General features: G+C 37.7%; 1 long non-coding RNA gene across 1 annotated transcript in view; it reads left to right on the top strand.

Annotated features, from left to right (window-relative positions):
* LOC149147389 (uncharacterized) overlaps positions 1 to 21,250 on the top strand; it is a 36,506-nt gene that overhangs the window by 14,261 nt on the left and 995 nt on the right. The window lies entirely within an intron of this gene.

Here is a 21,250-nt window from a genome sequence, read left to right as displayed (position 1 = left end):
TATTGGGAGATCAATGAAAATGATGCATTGCAAAACATAAATAACATTAAAGATATTGTTACTTCTAAGTTCAAAGAAAAAATGTGGTGTGAGAAAGACTTAGCGGCTAAAAGAAAATTAAGTTATTAAAAGAAAGTTATCAACCCCACCCTAGAAGATCAAAAGTATCTCTCTATTTTAACTAGCTCAAAAAAGAAAATTAATATAGCAAAGATTAGAACGAATTCTCATGAGCTCCATAGTGAAACAGGTCGTTGGGCAGTGCCTAAAACGCCATGGACGGAAAGGATCTGCCATATATGTGAGAATAGGAACATCGAGGATGAAAACCACTTCCTCTTAGAGTGCCCCGCGTATAACCACATTAGATCTCAGTTTCACAATATTTGTTACAATACTGACCTTCCTAGCCTTTTACAATGTCAAAATTATAGTGAGCTCGGGAGGCTTCTCTCCAAGCTTTTTGAGCATAGGAATAAAATCTTAAATCAAAATAGATAACTTGTTTCTTTAGGTCCGATGGACCATTATTTGGTCTCAGTGGACGTTAACCATCATCATCATCATCATCATAATTTTTTATTCATCCATGAGGTCATTTAATTAACTAATTTTCCTTTTAAATTATTAATTAAATTATAATTTTTAATTATTAACTTTGTTTTTCTTTATTACCTTTTATTTTTAATACTTTTAAATAAAATTATTTATATTTTTTAGGTATTTCAAGGTCATTTATTTGACTTATTATTAATTAACTTATATTTGTTAATTATTAGGTCTTGTACCATTTACCTTAATAATAATTTATTTATTTTTACGAATTAAACTATTATAATAATTTTGACCCCTGTCCTTGAGTCAAACTAGCTGTTAGAAATGATCGCTGTTGGAGGCTCCGCTCAGACTATTTAGCATGATGAGCTAGATCTGTTTCTTCAACTTGTTCTGATAATGAACCACGCTAGTTGGTTCGAAACGCGTCGACAAATAAGATTCCATGTGTTAAATAGAGAATCCATACAGGCTGGTAGAATTTTCCATTAGCAATAAAGATTCCATGTGATTTTCGTCGAAAAATCTTTCTCTAACTTGATATAGATCACATAAGCCTAAACTCTATTAATAAATTTTTAATTATGGTATAATAATTCTCTATAAAAATTGTTGGTTTGTAAGTAATTTAATCCGGAGTTGTCTTTAGTGCGACTTTTTGGAGATTTCGATGACGGAATTCGGCAGGAATAATTGAGGTTAAATCTTGATTTGTATTAGTTAAAATGGTTTTTTAACTGTATATTTGGATTCATCACCCTGAAAAACCCCTAGGATGCTTTGATTGTGCAGAAATTACCCATCAAACTTGCGATTTCAATAAATTGCTGCCGGAATTTAGAGAAATTTGACCGAAAAAACCCACCGGAAAAACCTCCAAAAAATCGCACTAAAGACTACACCATTTAATCCCATATGATCCAATAAGAACACAAAAGACATAGTTCCAAAAACCAAGGCATTTTTTTATTTACGCCCATTTATACGTATTGCTTTAAGAGAGCAGAGTATATTTTAACAAATTGTTTGCAAAAAAAAATGCAAAACATAACATTTCTATAAATTAATTCTATTGCTTGGTCGGTGCATAAATTGTCGTTACTATCTGTGTTTATTAGCCTTATATGGTTGTCCTGTCCTTTTTTCCAAGGAGATTGTTGAGTTAGTTATACAGTGATATATAATCATAAAAGGAAAATAATATTATTATATAAAAGAATGAACTTTTAATTATGGTATAATAATTTTCTATGGAGGTTATTGGTTTGTAAGCAATTTAATCCCACATGATTGCATTAGTGGTTAGAAATAGTTGCTTTTAAAAATTTAATCCCATCTGATTGCGTTAGTTGTTAAAAATAGTGGCTTTTAAAATTTTATTAAAAATGTTTGTGGGCGTTACCACTCTTCCCTTTCATAATTATGAAGAGACCACTTACAATGCTCTAGATCCATGAGGGGAGGAATGGAAGAGGACAAAGGCATAGAGCTAGTAATTAATACAGAAACTTGGAGAGCTGACATGAAAATCGTTGCTTTTTGCATGCCAAGAAAACTTAGTTCTGGAGGGCTAGTAGTAGTAGAGAGAAACGACAAAGTGTAAGGAATGGTATAGTCAATCTGCGATCAAAAGATTTTACCACATGCGAGACTGAGCTCCTAATGCACGTGTTTGTCCAATCCACCGTCCATTTGTCAATCGCGGCGAAGTGGGTGAGAGTTGTAGTGTAGATTTGGACCACAAGATGAATGGGTGTATGATTTTGCAAGACAATACTCACGTGCAATGAAGGGCCCAATATCTGACGAGGATGTGGAGTTTCCACAAAGGTGTTCCGTTTTGATGGTCGAAACAATGACTAAAATAAAAGGCCTTTCTCAGTCCTCATTCCCCCGGCTCTCTTATTTGCTATTTAAAATTGATTATATTTACACAAATAAATATTTGTATTAATTTTAACTTAAATTTATAATAAAGTATTTATAGTTTTTATTTTTTTATGGTATTTTCATTTTATTATAAATATGATTAAATGTATTAATATTATGTGTAATCACCACAATATGGCTAGGATCTTCCTACTTATAATGTAAGATTTTAAAGTATTTTTTGCCGTACATGATTTTAAATTTGACGTAATGTAACATGTTCCCTACTATCATTAACCCCTACTAAGCTAGAAAAAGGGCAATTACTAAGTTAACCAAAGTTTTAATTATGGAAATGGGGTTTAATTTTTTTTTTATCTTTTTTCAAACTCTTCAAAACTTAAAATGGACGACACCAATGAAATCGTCTCATTGTGCCCTTTCCAACAATATAAATTTAATCTTGATTATACTTCTAGATCAAAAGATAAGATCTTTTAAAGTCTTTTCCAATAACTGCATGCCATGTCATCAAGACTGGCCATGTGGTCCCCACATGGTGCTCACATGGCACTCCAAGTCATAACATTATTCGTTGCTGACTTGTTCATGATGATTGATACTCATAGGATCCTCATTCCACAAGGCTATTATATATAACATGTACATATTATTATAATATAAACCCCTCGTACACATTACCAAGCAACACTATATTAAGCCGAGCGAGACCTTCAATGGCACGTCATCCTAGGGATAAAATCTCGGGAGATTCCCTTCGAAACCTTTTACAAAAATGCAACACTATAATAAGCCGAGCGAGACCTTCAAGGGCACGTCATCCTAGGGATAAAATCTCGGGAGATTCCCTTCAAACCCTTTTACAAAAACGTTGGGATGCCTTTGGTTGAAATCATCGAGGTTACGAGGAAAATCTACATGGTAAAGGTGCACATACACTTAGGCATTTCCCGATAGGTTATTACTTGACTTGCATGCGCTGCTTGGCATCTACTCCATTCCATAGGACCCACGAGTTCCACGTACTCTTGGGAATAAAATCCCAGTGGGACTACACTAGCAACACAAGAAATCTCCAGGGTAGGGGGTATCAGGGTGACATCACGATCTCTAATCACAAGGTGATGTCACAAATTCTATATGTCAGGGTGATGTCACAATCTCTAATCATTGGGGTGACATGGTTTGGTCCCACAAGACCTCTGACCCTTTGCCATTGTGATGTTAACATTGCACGAGGTTTTGGAGTCTTTGCGTCATTGCAAGGGTTCACGAATCGAATAGGCCCACAAGCCACATCATTCCTGGAACTAAATCCTAGAAGTTTTAAGGAGAGCCTCTTTTAGAAACCTCTGGGTTAATACTTCTAGGGTTCATCAAATGATAGAGATTCCTCATCACATCCAATGGCTCAGATTTCTCTTGGATTTAGGTTTTCATCTCTTTCGCGTGCTGTCAAAATTGAAACTTATATATGCATGCATTCAAAGCCTTTGACTGTGCCTCCACGCCATAACATATGCGACCTTATTGTAGGCCCAACGAGTTATCCCTCTTGAACTTTTAGTTGTGTCAACCCATCCAGACTTTTGGCTTGCAAAATATAAATATATTACATATTTATATATGAGAACAGGGCTATCCCTCAGCTTTCATACTATGAAATAAGGCATGATGGCCAAATTATTTTAATATAGGCATTGGATTTTTTTTTTTATCAAATATTGTCTCTCTTTATTACCACACACAGGTAGTTAGACAAATCTATGGGCTTAGAGTAAACACAGGAATAAAACCCATTCCTTAAAAAAATAATCAGGGAATAAACCTCTCATTTTTACACAAGAAAGAAGACATTCCCTGCTATTAATTTAGGCACATTAATAGCACTGCAAACATAAACTAGATATCCACATGCAATATAATGAAAGACTTCAAGATTTTAGCCACAAATGCATGGCTTAGATTCATCAAAAGAACCATAAGCATTCAAGAATTTCATTAATAAGTTCATGCACCAACATCATGTAGTAATGAAACATTTTTCAGAGCCATACATTAAATTTCACTAGGAGATCATTAACTTCACAACTCTCAACTAAATACATGCCATTACAATAAATTCAAAAGCCAAATCGAAGGTGGGACTTCAAATTTCCACCCAACCATACACCCACTGTAGCTAGAGTCACTTACAACAATCACCCCTAAGCCAAATCCACGCTCTGAGGGGAATTTCTTTTTAGCAGATTTTGTAGGAAGACATCTTCAACACATTGTTGGGTGCGGGGTCCCCCAAGGGAAGTTTTGGGACTTAGAGCCTAGATTTTGGTCAAAAATTGTAATTCCAATGTAAAGACTCCACATTTTGTGGGCATGGAGCGTATAGTTTGTTAAAGAGTCATAGGGTTGTCCGCCCTTAATTTTGTTATTGTAATGTCAGTTGTAGAGATCTACCCATGGTTCACGGACCATGGGATTGTATAAATAGAGCGAGGCTCTAAGTAGTTTGATAGGATAATGAAAATGAAGAACATATGATGTGTGCAAGATAGATCCAGAGTGTAAAGTCTAGTTTTGGTCGTAGAGTAGGAGAAGGCTCTGCTGCTGAGTGCATAGAGGCCTAGTAGTCCGCAGCTGTGTGCGTGGACCCCTACAGCTGAGTGCGTAGGGCAAGTCGAGTTTGTAACAGTTGGAAGTATTAATAAAGAGAAGTTTCCTATCATTTCTGTGTATTTATTCCCTGTTTTATGCATCTGTTATTTTGGGTATGAAATTCACTTCTAATACTTATATGATGTGCGAATGTGTATAATTGTATTGATTAAGTGAATGCAAAATAGAATATCTTTTTATGCAAAGTTAACTAAGATCTGTTAAGAAGATAAGTAAAATACGCGGTGTAGTTTGGGGAAATAGTGTAGTTCACTACTATAGCAGCGCGAAAGCATCTCAACCCTTGGTTAGGGCTGCATGAAAGACGATTGTAACAGATCGCAAAACAACTTGTGCGAAGGCAAGCATAGCTGGACTAAATCGGCATCATAGACATCTCAAGGGTGCATAAACTTGGTTCCAGCATCCCCCCATACTGCTTCAGGTGAGACTTCAGTCCACGCTTCGTGGGTTAATGCCGAAAGGGCCAGTAGTGTAGGGATTTGTTTAGCTAAATAACTCCAAACCTGGGTCAGGCCCCCATAAGCCAACAAATGGTTCCGTTGTCGAAACCAGAATCTGTATAGAGATGTCTGATGTCGTATCATTGGAATCCAACTAAGAAAGAAATTGAAGGCTGGTTGGGCAAAAGAATTCATGAATTCGCAGCGCAGGAGAACAGAAACCCGCGGCTGTCAAAAGAAGAGTGGCTAGACAACTATCTATATACATAGATCCACGAAATCTTTTTGCGTCCTTCTCCACTGAGTTATACGAGTGGATCGCGAAGCTAGCAGATAACCAAGGAAGGTGGAAACTTGACGATCCTATTATGTTAACCCCAAAGCTAGTGCGAAGATTGGAAGCATCAGATGATAAGATCGCGCGCCCCGTTGATCATTGGCTCGATCAGATTATAGGAGGATTCATTATTGAGTTCGCGATTGACACCTCAGTCAACTACAACGAGGCAGAGTGACGCTTTCTCAAAGGACCACGAGGTAAGTACGTAAAGTCTTTGAATACTTGGATTAAAATGCTATTGTGCGAAAAGAGGGTTATGCATTTACCTTGATGTTCGGGGCTACGCGAAGTGGAAAGGTTTACAAGAACGAAGGAAATAAGGCTCCAGAAAATAGCCCCTTCATTTCACCTCCGTGAGGAGACGAGAAAGAGCTCGCGAAGGTCTCTCTGCAAAGTGACATTCATCTAATAAGGTAAAGAATTCCGCGAATACCACCTACAACCACACCACCACCGACTTCACCACCATCACCTATATCTTCACCCGTACCAACTCCACCACCACTGCGATTCAATATAGCAAGCACAATGAAGTTGCTTGTGTTCAAAGGTTTGGGAAATGAGGATTCAGACCAATTTTGGTTCATTGTAAGGGCTGTAGGGGAAGCGTAAGGTGTTACAGATGACCATATAAATAAGGCGACACTGGTTAGTGCCCTGCAGGATCGCGCGCTGACCTGGTATATTAATTACTCCAATGATAACCCGAATGCGAGAATCACAGATATCCAAACAACGCTAAATAGAGAATTTAGCTGACATAAACCTGAGGCGCAGTCGATCATTGGATTTAAAGAGATTACAATGCTACCAGACAAGACTCCTTGGGAGTTGGATCAAAGGATGAAATGTATGATTCGCGAAGCCAATATGAATTTGATGGATGGAAAACATTGCGAGTGGTTTGTAGCTTTGCTGCTACCACATTTAAGGAGTGCGTTATTGCAGCAGAAGATAACGACTCAGGCATAGGCCTTAGAGATTGCTAGGAGGCTACATGAGACCCCGATGCAGGATCCTAACCTAGGAGTTCAGCAGATCCACGCGCAGTTGAAGAATCTGTGCCTTGAGACGCAGACTCTGAAACAGGATAGGACGGTTCGGCCAGAAGTGCGCGAAGAAGTATGGTGTGTGAAATGCAAGGGTCAGGGTCATGACAATGACCACTGCCCAGTTTGAAAAAATTACCTTGCAGGAGGGGGACCGATGCCTTTAAGGCCAAAAATGCAAGCAGGACCTAGTCCGGCGTCTGCTTTGTGGTGCGCAATTTGTCAAATAGCTGGAAAACATGCCATGGACAATTGTCCCCTGCTATAGAAGTCTACGCAAAGTTCGCAACAATTGTTTCGCAACTTTTGTAGGTCAGTGGGACATGACGAGCACACTTGTAGAAGCTATGAGTTTATGATGGATAGAACTCCCACCTATCGAGGTCAGGCCGAAACACGACCTTTTGACCAGAATGCAGGAATGGCGCGAACATGATTTTCAGTGGCGCGGACGAGGCCGAGGTGGAGGAGGACCTAGAAGAGGTCGAAAACAATTGATTTGCTACAATTATGGAGGGCCAGGACATTATGCCCACGATTGCACGAATCCAACACGTCCATCATGTTTGTATTGCACGTTATTTGATCATGAGACAGAAGATTGTCCTACGTTGATAGCTAGGATACGTGACAAAGGAGCGCTACCGCCTCCCCCGACTCAAAACCTGCAGATGATGAGGCCTGAGCCGTGCAAGGAAGATATGAATGTGAACATTGTGCTCCAAAGTGGAATTGCGATGGGAGACGACAAAGGCAAACAACTAAAAGATAATACTTGGGTTCGCAAAGCTTCGGCGAAAAAAGCGGAGTTTGATTTGGAGCGCACTCGGGAAACCTTCATGGAAGCTAAGAAGAGCTTCACTGATGCCTCCACTTCAGGAAGAAAAGATAAATCGGAGCTGGAAATGGACCCATCTATGCTTACAACGTTCTTAGAAACTTGTATGAAGTTACTGCGTGATAGTAAGGCTATGAAAGGGTTACAGGAATTCATCAACAGATGCGCCGGTTCTATACCAAGAGAACCGCACGTAGTCCAGAAGATTGGAACGCATAAGACAAGGATGGGACGAGAAATGAAGCTAACTGCACAGATTGGAGAATATGAGATTGATCAAGTCATCTTGGATTTGGGATTGAATGCGAATGTTCTATCGAAATAGACATGGGAGCGAATGGGAAGACCTGCGCTGCAGTGGTCTCCAATTCAGCTAAGAATGGCGAACTAGCAAAAAATAATACCCATGGGGCGATTGCAAGGAATAATTGTGGATATTGAGGGAGCGAGCATGCTGGATGATTTTGAAGTGATAAAGATTGTTGATGACAACAATCCCTACTCCGTGCTCCTAGGAATTGACAGGGCCACTGACATGAATGGGGTAATTAATCTGAAAAAGCGAAAAATGATCTTTGAAAAAAAGTCACTACGCATAATTATACCCCTGGACCTTACTGAAGGATCGTGTTATACGGAGTCGGTCCGCGACTATGAAAGTGATGATGATCTAGATTACATCTACAAGATAACAGCGTGAGACCAAGACTGGGTGAATCCCATCGCAGATGGGTGGATTACATGGGAGCGCAAGAGTTCCTGCACTTCGAATTCCGATGAAAAAGTAAAACGATGGCAGAATCAGTTACACGAAGTAACTACGCTAAACTACAATATGATGACAAGGTTGCTGTGTTGTGTGTCGACAAAAGTAAGAGATCTGCCTACTTATGATGGTCTAAATGAGGTAGATACCTTCTTGGATGCATTTGAAAGGGAGGTGCTGGAAAAATAATGCTTCCAGGCCTTGGACTGGGTACTACGCGCTATGCCCGCGAGATGGTGGGTACGCGCAAAGGAAGCTTTAATGATTGGCGTGAATGTAGGAGAATGATGTGCACACGATTTGGGAAGCCTAAGGTGCGACTGACAGACAAGTATGATGGGCAGGATGATCCGCACGCATCTGGCCAAGTGGACGCAAGCATATGGAGAAGAGCCACAATCTGCGCAGAAGCACACAAACTCCGCGCTAAAATACATGGTAAAAAAGCATGTGTTGGGGGAGGGGGGGCGACCTTGCAGATGGCTCTTAATGTTAGGAAGACATTATCCAGGAAGAGAAATCACGCAGAAGATTCTACGCACAGAAGCGTTTAACAAGGTATGCAACAGACTGACCAAGGTATGCAACACGTAGCGAAGTGATTGGGACCTACGCATACCTACAATGTTATGGGCTTATCAGACGACATGCACTAAGCTGACGGGACATATGCCTTTTACGCTTGTCTATGGAGTAGAAGCCGTAATGCCTATATAATACATCGTGCATAGTCTGCGCATATCAATGCTCACAGGTATCACGGATCGCGGGGCCCTGGAGGAGAGTCTTGCGTAGCTGGAAGAGCTCGAAGAAGAATGATTTTTTGTCGGATTCCACCAGCAGGTCCAAAAGTAGCGCGAAAAGACTTGGCACGATCGACATATTAAGCTGCGCATATTCAAGTTAAACGATCTAGTGTTGTTATATGATAGTAAGTTTGATAAATTCTCGGGGAAATTCAGAATGCATTGGTTAGGGCTGTATGTTATTAAGGAGATTACAAATGGAGGCGCAATACAGTTGCTCAAGTTAAATGGAGAGCCTTTCCCAGGAAAAGTGAATGGCAGTCATTTGAAGCCATACACAGGTGGCCCGGCCACCTAACTAGCCGACTGAAGCACAGTCTTAGCGCTCCAGGCAGCTGAGAGGAGGCGCGGGATTATAAACTACTCTGCCCGGGGACTGCGCGCAGTAGCGAAGTGTCACAGGGTCCGTGACAATGCGAGGGTAGTTGTGCTGGCGCGCGGGTCAGCTAGAAAGTGACCGTTAAATTCACTATTCACGATGTGATGCTTGGTTTGAGACCAAATGGAGTGGGCGATAGGCATTTAAGGCGAACTTTATGGGTTAGATTCTTGAAAATCTGCCGCCAATCTAGCATTAATGGACCGAATGTGGGGGGAACGGTCGAATTCAAATTCAAAAGGCGCTATAAATTACAAAGGGTTGTCCAACAAGCAACACTTGGAAATTTGAGGATTGAGTTGTTGCGCGCACAAATATTCATCAACCGAGACTTGTTCGATCTTCTGAAGGCGAATTCGTTTCTTGAGCAATTACCCAAGATGTTGAGAGAATTGTGGAATCACATTATGGCAACACCTGAAGAAGCCATCGATACCGAAGCAATGACCCGTGAGGAAGCCGCGCAAGTAATTACGAAAGTGGAAGCCCCAGAGAGCACCGGGATAGTTGCTGAGATCCCTAAATCATCGCGCACGTCGAGACCCAAGAAAGACAAGTAGGCCATGGTACCGGTGTGCATATCATCTAGAAATCCACTAAGGACCAAGCTCACCATGGAAGAAAAGGGGAAGGCTATCAATTTGGAGGCCGATGAGGAAGAAGAGTTCGAAGAAATCCTGGTTGACGAGGAGGATGTGGAGATGGAGGTCGAAACCTAGGGTGCGGACCCTCCCACCAGGTTACCTGCATATGTTCCTCCACGAAAGGGTAAAGCAAAGGTGCCCAAGGATATAGATGAGAGCAAGAGCTCTTTGCAGACTCCACTGCTCCTTGACGACATTATTTTTGAAGGAGCACACTTGGGATGGGTGCCCTTGCCGAAATTTTACGATTGGGACCTCGCAGACCACGAGAAGTTCCCGCATCTCATGACTGCGCAACAAATGTGGCAGAAGATAGACACATCGACTAGAATGATAGATTTGGAGTTGCGAAATGGCTGAGAGGAGTTGAGAAAGCAGGGTTGCTAAACCTACTCTGTGTGCCGCATTACCATCATGCCCCAGTGACCATTTTTGTCATCACACAACTGCTCTGCTTGGTGCATGATGGGTGCTTGTGGCTGGAGGAGCCCATCCCCATCAGAGACCATCTGATTTATAGGATTACTCGACTCCCTTGCGCAGGGGAGGACCCAATGAACATTTCAGAAGGAAAGAGTGATGATTTGGCCATTGCGAAGGCCATGAAAAAGAAATTTACACTAGAGAAGAAGAAGCGAGGGTACGCCTTTTCCAACATCAACAACCCTATTGTCAAGGTCGTGACACAGATATAAGATAGTGCCGCGCGGATGAGGTGCCCGCATCGGTGGTTGCATTAGCGGTGCAATGCGCAGAAGGGGTCCAGTTCAACTGGGCAAACTATCTATGTGGTGAGTTCCTTGAGCACTGTCGCGAGGCACAGGAGCAGGGTGAAACATTCCATTATGTATGGCTCTTGTGGTTGATAGAACTGGTGGCATGGGAGTTGCCTGAAGATAGCCAATTCCCGATGATCACGCAGGACCTTCCAGAGGCAACGAAGTATGCTTCGCTGTGGGCAACCAGGGATGCACAAAGGATAAGGGAAAGAAAAATATTCTAGGTGATCATGGAGATGAATATCAAAATGGGGATTAATCGTAAGTCGCGGTTATCGCCCATGGTCTACAACAATCTACAGAGCTTCACAGAGTTCAAAGCAGACTTCCACCATGTCTTCATCAGGGCACGGAAGGACCCTACGAAGACGTGGCATGAGCTACCCTATTTGGCGACCGATGATGTAATTTTTGCGGTCCTTGAGTCTTGGCCACCGGAGTGGCGTGCTCCAGCTGGCTCCGCGATGGAAGCAGAGAAGTCCGTCGCGTAGCGGAAGAAGGAAGAGGCGAAACTGTGGATGGCACAGCTGGTGGAAAAACACAGGAAGGAGGAAGCAACAGCTAAGGCCTAGGCAGTGCGCGACACTGCGAAGTTGGCAGAGGAGCAACATAAGAAGATCGCGAAGGACAGAAGTTGCCTTCGCCTGAGTCGGAGACTAATACAGAACAAGGTGGCGTGAACCTGCAGACAATGGCCACCCAGCTAAAACGTTCGTGCTCAAGAGAGTAGGTAGGGCCGCGAAAGAAGACGAAGACCTCAAAGACTTTGTTCGACCCGATCACCCTCACTAAGGGGGATCTACATGATATTGACGAGATAGTGAGGGACGTCACCGCAGAGGCCCTCCAACAGTTTGAGGAGCAACATCAGATGGTGTTTGGGTCTCTCCGGATGCAGATACAAGAGTTGTAGGTGCGCACTCCATAGGCTGGCACGGTGTCAACCAGCCTCACAGTAGGCATGTCCGTGGCCGAGGAAATGTTGCGCGCCTGAATGTCCAACATAATAGTGCTGCCAGATGGAGCACTCATTATAGAAAATGAGGCTGACAGCCCTATGGTTAGTGGGTTGAAAGGGATCGGTTTAAACATGGCTGCACTCCCTCATGAGACGCTCTATACTTTACAGGATGGAGTCACTACAGAGCTTCGAGTCAGGGAGAGCTGCGCGATACAAGTAATGAGCGGGCAACACATCAACATTGAGCAGTTGACCCTACAACGTGCTGAGATAATGGCACAGAACAGACAAATAGTGCAGGTGGTGGAGGAAGCCTGCCAGATGGTCCCAGAGTTTACCATCCCAACAGAAGAATCAGTGGAGGCGCGTGTACGTAAGTTAGTAGCAGGGGTGCGTGACACAAGAGAGTAAATGACCAGGGTTTGAGGGGCACTCGTAAACCCACTTTATAGGGTTCGGGGCAGTGCTCCAGAAAATTTTGGTTTTGGACCCTATGTTAGGTTGGGCAGATCCACCTATGGTTTTGTGCATGATTTTTGCACATGTTTTTTTGGACGCGATGGTTTTTGGTCTATGGTATTGGATGCTTCGGCATGTATAAATATGTATTATAACATTGAAAGGAACATAATGAAAAATCAAGCTGGTAGTCCCGGTTTTGGGATCAAGGGGAAAATCTCCGTGTATATGTGTTTTATGTGTTATGCTCTCGTATTGTTTATTTCTGTGTTTTAGAATTTGTATGCAGGTAATTTCTTTACGGGGTTAAAAACTACAAACATTGAGCAGTTGAGCCTACAACGTGCTGAGGTAGTGGCGCAAAATAGACAGATAGTGTAGGTGGTGGAGGAAGCTTGCCAAATGGTCCTGAAGTTGGCCATCCCAGCAGAAGAATCGGTGGAGGCACGTGTACGTAAGTTAGTAGAAGGGGTGCGTGACACAAGAGAGGAAATAACCAAGGTTTAACTAGAGTTGAACCTTCAGATAGCAGAACTGCAGTTGAAGGCACAACCTTTAACTTTGCTAGAGGTTAAGGAACAACGCGCCACCGCGATCACAACAACAATGGTGGCGGTTAATAGTGCAGTGACAGACTGCACAAATTGTTCGAGATCCACACCACCCTGCAGGAGGACCCGAACATAGAGCGCCTTGAGACAGAGGCGCGTGAGCTGCAGCAAAGATACAACGAAGTAAAAGGGACCGCGCAGATGGTTGCCCTTACTCAGAGGCTCGAGAGGATGCAACAGGCTAAAGCACTCAAAGAGCAAGTGGATGCTGCTTGGCATAAGGAAGCAATTTTGAAGGCACACCTACAGTTGTGGATCGATGAGGCTTATACCATTACAACCTCCATTGAAGCAAAGCTCACACAGCTACAAGCAACACAAGAGATGATTCAGGTAGCAGTTCAGCCACATCGGTCACTGAACAACGCGTAGAGGAAGTACAACAGGGATCCGTTCAGTGCTTTGTTGAACTTGCAGCGATCTAGTCAGAGTTGGGAGGTCTTCGCACAAAGATCTCTGCACTGATAGAGTGACTCCAGGGCGAGTCACGATATTTGTGTTGGGGGCCTGTTGGGCGCGGAGTCCCCGAAGGGAAGTTTTGGGGCTTTGAGCTCAGATTTTGGTCAAAAATTGTAATTCCAATGTAAAAACTCCGCATTTTGTGGGCGCGGAGCACGTAGTTTGTTAAAGAGTCATAAGGTTGTCCACCCTTAATTTTGTTATTATAATATCGGCTGTAGAGATCTACCCATGGTCCGCAGACCATGGGAATGTATAAATAGAGCGAGGATCTAAGTAGTTTGATATGATAATGAAAATGAAGAACACTAAAGTGTAAAGTCTAGTTTTGGGTCGCAGAGTAGGAGAAGGATCTGCAGCTGAGTGTGCAGAGCCATAGTAGTCCGCGCCTGAGTGCGCAGACCCCTGCAGCTGAGTGTGCATGGCGAGTCGAGTCTGTAACAGTTGAAAGTGTTAATAAAGAGAAGTTTCCTATAATTTATGTGTATTTATTTCCTGTTTTATGCATCTGTTATCTTGGGTATGAAATTCACTTCTAATACTTATATGACGTGCGAATGTGTATAATTGTATTGATTAAGTGAATGCAAGATAAAATATCTATTTACGCGAAGTTAATTAAGATATGTTAAGAAGATAAGTAAGATACGCGATGTAGTTTGAGGAAATAGTGCAGTTCGCTGACATAGCAGCGGGGAAGCATCTCAGCCCCTGGTTAGGGCTGCGCAAAAGACGATTGTAATAGATCGCGGAGGTACCGAAGGTTATAACAGAGCGCGAAGACATGCATAGTTGGATTAAACCGACATCACAGAAATCTCAAGGGTGCGGAAACTTAGTTCCAGCATCCCCCCATACTGCTTCGGGTGAAACTTTAGTTTGCGCTGTGCAGGCTGATGTCGAAAGGGCTAGTAGTGTAGGGATTTGTTTGGCTAAATAACTCTGAACCTGGGTTAGGCCCCCATAAACCAACACACACAAAGGATAGAAAATACGTATGATATTGGGTGGTTTATCAACTAGTGAAGCACAACATAATTCACAACAATGGGTGGTTTATCAACTTTCTTTTAGCAAGCACCCTTCTGCATGTGGTTTAGCAACCCCAACTAGCACCTTGAATGATTTCTTAGCCAGTCCTTGGTAAATACTCATTCCCATTTCCTTATTAATATCCTCCAACAATTCATCAAGTAGATGAATGTTGGATAAGGTGATCCGAAGAAGGTGATCAAGATTATTTGTGCATTCGATTAAGGCTAGAGCCATTCAAAACCATGAGAAATGACGATGTTGTTGGAGTTTAGAGCTAGAGCCATAGTTTGGTTCTAGACCCATTCAAAACCATGGAAAATATGATGAAGAATTTGGTCTGACATGGTTTTGTTTCTCTGGTAAAATAATTCTTTCCGATATGTTGTGCTAGTATCTACCAGCTGAGTGTCTGCTTTTGAGAGTGCATTTCTCTCCTCAATATGTATAGGTTGGATAGTAGGTTCTTAATTCTTGATACAATGACGTGCTTAGGGAGAACTTAGGTCTGACAAAAACTGTGGCATGCAATAAAAATATATAAATATTTCCATTATTAACAAAGTGGACCAAATCTATCTTGATTTAATAACTTCTTGTTCCTTAGGAAATGAAAGGTTTGTTTCTAATTTAGGTTGATAAAAATTTGGAGTGTCATGATGCAAATCTGGTTTAGGAGGAGAATTTACCTTTTTTATGCTATATGATTCTTTTACCAATGTTTCAAAGTAATCATAAGCTTTTTGTTGAACAAAATTTATCTTTGGATTTTTTGTTGTAGAAAATTTTGGGAGCACCTCTGTCTCTCTTTTCAATTGGTATGGTTTTGGGTGGATCATTGTGAAACATTTGTTTTTTAGTTTTATATGTAGATATGGATAATTGATCAAATTTCAATTTTAGTTTTGTTTCTGAGAAGAGGTGCCATATGAACATGAAGGTAAATATAAACACAACACACAACGAGACTTACCTGATCATTAAGACCCTTTGTTTAGACACACGGTCTATCAAAACTTCATTGGGCATAAAATCAAATCAATGATTTATCTAGTTCCATATTTTTTTGATTAGTTACTATTCATGCTTAAGTACATTCTAGAAATACGACAAGACTTTAGAATCTGAATCCTGATGTCTAATGTTTTCTTTTCAAATAAATTTATGTATTTTTATATTAATTTATGTTTTTATATTTCTTATTTTGTTTATTGATTATAATTTATAGGTATAAAAAGCCATCTCTTAGACGTCTAAAAATAAATAAATTGAAAACAACATTCACTTGACAATGCATTTAGTATCTCTCAATGCACTAATTAGTTGCACATTTGTAAAAATGAAGTATATGATCATTTACATGAGGACCATGAATTAGATAGTGTAAAACTTTTTGAAAATGCGCCAACATCCAAGAAGTCCAAAAGACTATTCAAGTTCAAATAGAAAACGAGATTTCCATGGACTTATGTTGTAAAAGATTGTAATGGTGTTGAAATGATAAAATGTTCATGGTATATAAAATTTATAAGAAAAACTCTATTTGTTAAAGATGAAAATACAAATCTTCAAGTTATTGTTTTAAACATCCATGCAACATCAGATACTCATAAGTTTGCTTTGTAACTTTTAGATGGAGATAAAACATAGTATTTTTCCAATTACAAAATATGTAAAGCTAATGGTTGATGCTCGAAAATAGATAATTATATTAGTTATTGAAAAAATGTATTTTGTTACCATACATGATTTAACTTTAGAAGCATATAAGTTAATCTGTGACTTGAATATGTATAAAAACACTCCATACATGCCTCTAATAGATGAATACTCAACATATACAATTAAAACAAGTGTAAAATACTTTCTATAAGCTGCTAAGGAGGTATATTGAAAAAAATTAAAAGATGAGATTTTCCAAAGTGCATATTACTCACTTTTAATTGATGAAGTATTGATTGGACTATGGTGCATCATTTATTTGTTTATATTAGATATTTGACAAATGAAAAAAGAAGTCTGTGCTACAAAATTCATACACTTGTTACAAATTAGGGATGAAACATCACAATTTATGTATGATGTTGTGACATTTCTTTTAGCAAAAATGAATTTCTGCATGACAAATTTGGATTTTGATATGCTAGAACATCGTCCATGAGAGGTAGTCGTGAAGGTTTAGCTACTAAACTTCATTGACATGCCCCTCATTTATTCGATATGAATTTCTACATGACAAAGTTGGATTTGGGTATGCTGGAACATCTTCCATGAGGGGTAGTCATGAAGGTTTCGCTACTAAATTTCGTTGACATGCTCTTCATTTATTAGATATCCATTGTATATCTCATTAAAAAGCATTAACAACAAATGATGCTTCATCTTATTTTGAAAAGTTACAAACTATTGACACGTTTGCAAACAAGGTCTATTCATGGTTAGAGAAATCTACTAAAAGATGTGGAGAATTAAAAGAACTAATGGAGTAATTTAAAATCACAAGGATAGAAATGTTACAACTTAATCATCTTTGATGAATTTCTAAAAAGAAAGTCATGGAAAGACTCGTTAATCTCATGCCTGCTTTATTAAGAAATAGAAAATTAGTGGAGAAAAAAAAATATGAGATTGCTGCAATATTTTAAGTTCAATTTTGCATCCACTTATTGAGTTAAATAAGTTGAATCAAAAGTTTCAAGAAGATCATATTGACACTACATTTGTTGGAATGATTGAATATCACTATTAGTTTGCTTCATAAGCAATTTCCAAGAGAAAAATTTGGGGCATGTGCAATACACACAATCTTTTTTAAATAAAACACGACAATGAACTTTTGAGTTTGCAGATTGCATATGTATGGTACATGTACATGAATTGAGGTTTATGAGTTTTCCAAAGTCATAAAGATCATGGACACTAGATGATTAAATTATACTAGAAAAATGTTTTGTAATGAAAGTGGTTGATTTTTTAAATGTAAGGTTTGCAAATTTACCTATTTTTAATGTAGCTAAGTATTTTAGCCCTAGTAATTATTATGAGAATATGGATGATAAAGTTTCTTAAATAAGAAGATGTGACATGTTTATGTGAGAAATTTAGTGTTGGAGACTTAACTATTGTGCACAATGTTAAATGCATGGGTGAAATAGATGAATTTATTTGTACTATGTATAAATATTACAAAAAAAAACATATGTTTGGAGCATGAGGTCTATATGAAGGTGAAATTGAATGGTTTGAAGGATTTCCATGTTTAATGTAGCTATGGAAAATTATTTTTGTTATTCAAGCAAGTATAACAATATGTGAAAGTCGTTTTTCAAAATTAAATCAGAGAAAAAATGATGGTAGATAAAGACTTCCTTTAAAAACATTGGAGATTTTAATATTTCTCTCTATCATTCTACTTCATGTCGAAATGACGTAGATTGGAATGCCATTTATGATGAATGAAAAAGATGAAAACTTGAAACCCTCTTCCACCATGAAAATAGATTCATATCTCTAGTGATTTAAGATATAGTAATTTTGAAAATTGCAGATTTGTAAGTTTTAGATTTTATTATCATCATTATTTTACTCTATTGAACATTTGAAAAAACCATTTTGGTAAGTGAAAATTTTCAGTGTTAAATCATTTTACTTTTAATTTTGGTTTCATAATATCTCTAAGTTTTACTATCAACCTATTTTACAATTTTTTTTGAATTTGTAATTTGTTAATGTACTCATTTTTTCCTTATTTTTATTTCATTATAAATGCATTTGAATGGTTTCTTCCTCAAATTTTATTTTATAAAAATCTAATGATTATTTAAATAGATATGTTACAAACTGCAACTTTAGATAGACATGCCTTTCAGCAAAATCTGAAAGGTTAATTTTTTTTGGTAATCAAATGCACAATTCATTACATACTAATTTAAAATTTTAGATCATAATTAATGTTATCAACTGCAATTTGTGGAAAACATATATTCTAAGACAAGATTAATATTTATTTTATTTATCATTTTTTTTGAAGATGAGATTATAGATAAGTAATAAGCATTGTATATGAACGTATAATCATATTTTTTCAAGTTTGTATGTGAAGTTTTTCTTTGACATATTGAATTTAATCATTTTAGGGTATTGTGCAATATGCTAAGCTAGAAGATCACATTATTCAAAGTTATATAATCGGAAGAAGCTACATTTGATAAATTTTGTGGTCTGGTCTAGGGACTGTAGTTCTAATTATTTGAGATGTGCTGATCCTTGAATCCATTCTCTAAGGATTCACAACATGTTCCATAGTTTTGAAAAACACATGAAAAATCTTGTAAGTTTACAATTGTCGAGGTTTAAAACTCACATTGAAAGTCTCAGCCTTCAAGAAGAATTTAAATAGATAATAAAAAAATGCTCTAATTAATATAATTGAATGATAAATTTATAAGCCAAAATTCCACTTATATCTCTCAATTAAGCTAGAATTTATTTTTAATTTTATAAATAATACTTTTCATATACTTTCAGTATAAGTATTTATGTTTTGTCATATTTTTGTTCTTATGCCAATCTCATTAAGACGTAGTGATGTCTATATGTTTTTTTTTTTTCTTATTTTAGACTCATAAGAGAGAAAATATTATGGGATACGAAATCTGTTAGTAAAATTTGATCTTTCAGATTATTCACTAAAAATGTGGTATATTTTTTAAAATTCTGCTATATGTAACAACCTTTTATTAACACACAGATTACTGATTTTTTCTTCTTGAAAATTAATATAAATAAAAAACAAACTTTTAATTTTATAAATAATACTTTTATTTGAACAAACTTATAATTTTATAAATAACATTTTTCTTTGTTTTTAATTTTCTAAAGATTTTGATTCCTTTTGGTTTTTTTATTTTTTATTTTTTATTTTTTTGTAGTTTTATTTTGTAATGAGATACAATTTACTTTGTTAAATATGATAACAATTTACAAACATATATCTTCTCAAAACATACTTAAATTTATTTTTCAAAATTCAAAATTCAAAATTCATAGCCAGAGGGCGGTGTTTTTGGATGATCAAATTTGTTAACATTTTTATTTCTGCCACTATCTGACCAAAGAAATAAAGAAATCCTCACTTCTCCAGTCTAGGGCGACAAAAATTGAGAAAGTTTTCAATGAAAGTATTGAGATATGGAATAGTGTTCGAACTGCAAGAATTCTTATGCCACATAAAGAAATTAACAAAACTCAAATAAGTTTGGTCAATTTGAGCTATAACACTATCTCCCATATAATTTTAGGGATTTAATTTATTTAATAATTTTTTTTTATTATTAAAAATAAAATGTAAAGATAATGCATTGTTGTAAATTGGAACACAGTTTTCTTAAACTTTTTATAATGGCAAAACGACATGAATATATACCATTTTCATTGAAATTATGACCAACTCTTCAAATTTTATCAACAATAAGAATTATACATTCCTCACTATGAACACTTTTTAAACAATTTAAACCCTAGAAAAGCTATAACACTATCTCCCATATAATTTTAGGGATTTAATTTATTTATAATTTTTTTTTATTATTAAAAATAAAATGTAAAGATAATGCATTGTTGTAAATTGGAACACAGTTTTCTTAAACTTTTTATAATGGCAAAACGACATGAATATATACCATTTTCATTGAAATTATGACCAACTCTTCAAATTTTATCAACAATAAGAATTATACATTCCTCACTATGAACACTTTTTAAACCAATTTAAACCCTAGAAAAGCTAATAGCCATTATAAGTATTCACCAAACCTTCGTTGGCTATACATATTAACAAATTTTAAATTGTGAATTAAATAACTAGTTGTGAATTAGTCATATGTCATTAGACTTTAGATATGGTTCAATGATCGATTACAAGTTTTGAATTGTGACTTAAATAACTGGGGAAATAATCATAAGACTCCAAACCAATGTTCAAATTTAAAATTAAACACGTCATAGACCGTCTAGACCGTCTAAGCTAAAATTGTGTAAAAAGAATTTAAATTTTGATTTTTATCGATTTTTTTTAAAAATAGTATTATAAAAAACATTATGAAAGACCGCTGGTTCTCAAATAAATTGCCAGATATTTATTATTTCCAGAGATTAAGAATTTGGATAGTGGACCCTTGGGTAATGATCAAATTTGAAGGAGTGGTCTTAATTTCAATTATTTGGTCATGTGTTCATGTTATTCTTCCATAATAAAAAGATTTAAAAAAGTATTTCAATTGGAAAAATATTATTTTCATATTTCATTTTCAACCAAATTTACTTTTATTAAATAAATTAAATTCTTAAAATTAGATGGTGTTTTAGCGCAAATTGAACCAATCAATTTGAATTTTGTTAGCTTTTTTATGTGGTTTAAGCATTCTTTCACTCCGAGGACAATTCCATCTCTTAATGCTTTCATCGAAAACTTTCTTAAGTTTTGTAACCCTAGACTGAATAAATATGATAATTTCTTTATTCAGATAGTGACAAAGGTAAAAGTGTTAATAAATTTGATCATA

Source organism: Pinus tabuliformis, chromosome 9 (genome assembly GCF_031772625.1).
Source record: "Pinus tabuliformis cultivar Carrire ecotype Pingquan chromosome 9, CPIR1, whole genome shotgun sequence".
Lineage (NCBI taxonomy): Eukaryota > Viridiplantae > Streptophyta > Pinopsida > Pinales > Pinaceae > Pinus > Pinus tabuliformis.
This window is presented reverse-complemented; position numbering and strand designations above follow the sequence as displayed.